The sequence below is a fragment of the Echinops telfairi genome, unplaced genomic scaffold (genome assembly GCF_000313985.2).
Source record: "Echinops telfairi isolate 266 unplaced genomic scaffold, ASM31398v2 ScPeMD7_23;HRSCAF=83, whole genome shotgun sequence".
Classification (NCBI taxonomy): domain Eukaryota; kingdom Metazoa; phylum Chordata; class Mammalia; order Afrosoricida; family Tenrecidae; genus Echinops; species Echinops telfairi.
The window spans coordinates 15,352,871-15,354,537 of NW_022103920.1; positions in this window are offsets into that span (position 1 = coordinate 15,352,871).

Genomic DNA, 1,667 nt, shown 5'->3' on the forward strand with positions numbered 1-1,667 from the left:
CCCCTGCCCGACAACCGGGCTACTCCAGCTCCCAGAGCCAGGGCAGCGAAGGCAGCAGAGCTCTGTGTGGGCCCGTGGAGCTCGCTCTCAGAGAGAAGTGCGCTCAGGGGCTTGAAAATTACACTAAAAAGATGGTACCACTTTGAATCACAACACCAGACCAGGGGTGAGACCACTCGGGACCCCAACGGACTCAGGGGGGGAGGGTGAGGGGGGGACACGCCCATACGTGGGTGGTTAGGGGTGAAATGCCGAGTAGGCTGGCAATGGCAGAGTGTAAGGGGCACGAACAGGGTGCGAGACCCCTGGGAGAACTGTTCCCCATCCTGCCACGGCCTCACGGCCCTCAAGCCCCAAGGACCCACACTCACGGGTGAGTGGTATGACGCACAGGACTTTACAGAAGCTGTGCTCCAGCAAGTCAGCCAGCACAGCTGCGGGCCACAGGAACACCCGGGCATCAGAAGGCCAAGTCCAGAGGCCAAAGGCATCTCTTTCCCAACCCCAGACACCAGAAGACAACAATTTAGCCAGAACTCAAAGGTGATTTTAAAACCACACAGAAGCTACAGAGGTCCCGTGTGAGATGAAGAAGAATTTAAAAGCGAGGTGAAAAAAGAGGCACTTACAGGGACACATCAAGGTGTCCCGAATGCCCCACCCAGCCCTCTGAGCAGCACAATGCCCACCCCTCGCCCCCCCGCCCAGACACCTCAGATGGCACCGTGGGAGGGAGGTGGGTGAATGGAGTCCCTTTCCCTTTGAGAAGCGCAAAGATAAAAGCACTAGAACAAAAAGTGCACGTTAACAAAAAGAAGAGCGCCGTTCCATCTCTAGAAGGACAGGATGGAGTGTGCTTTTCTCCGAGGGCGAGAGACCACTCACAGCACCATGCACACACTCTCAGACAGACAAGGCGGCAGCTGGCTAGGAGACACACCCCGGGCCAGCTGGCTTTCTAGGGAGAAAGCCTGTTGCCTGAGACGGTGATGGGAGCAGGGTCCAGAGGTGAGAAAGGAAATGGACGGTCTGAGGGAGAGGTCTGGACTGGAATCAGTACCAGCTTGCTCGTGACAGTCCCAGCCCCCAGCCGGAACAGGCGCCAAATAACAAGCCCAGCAGGTGTGACCCTAAGACCCTGCTCTCCTCTGGCCTGGAGAACTGGTTTATGGCCCTGGCTTTTCCACCAGTTTCCCAAGGAGATAGAAGAGGTACTTGAAGCCATGCATAAATACAGACCTTCAAGACTGCCCAGCGTGAAGAACTCTGATGCCGTGGACACCGCCGCCGTGCACACATGCGCCCTGGGCACCAGAGGGAGGGGAAGAAAGAAATGGGCCACGAGCTGCTGAGCCACGGGGCAGGTCTGGGGAATCTACGCGGCAGGACAGCAAGCTGGCTGCCAAGAGCCCTGCCAGCCCGGCAGACGCCTCGAGGAGAAAGCGGATCACCTAGCTTTAGTACGGCCTGCAGAGTCTCCTGGCTAGCCTCCTGGCTCTGACCTCAGATGATGACTACTGGTTGCTACTGCTGGTTTCTTGCCTCTTCCCCTTTTCATTTTTGTGGGTAACGTTGTCTGAATGGGTAGAGCACTGGCCGGCATGGCTGTAGGCTCAGAGTTCCTTGACGTCACTGGGCTATCTTATCTTGATTCCTAACATGATTAA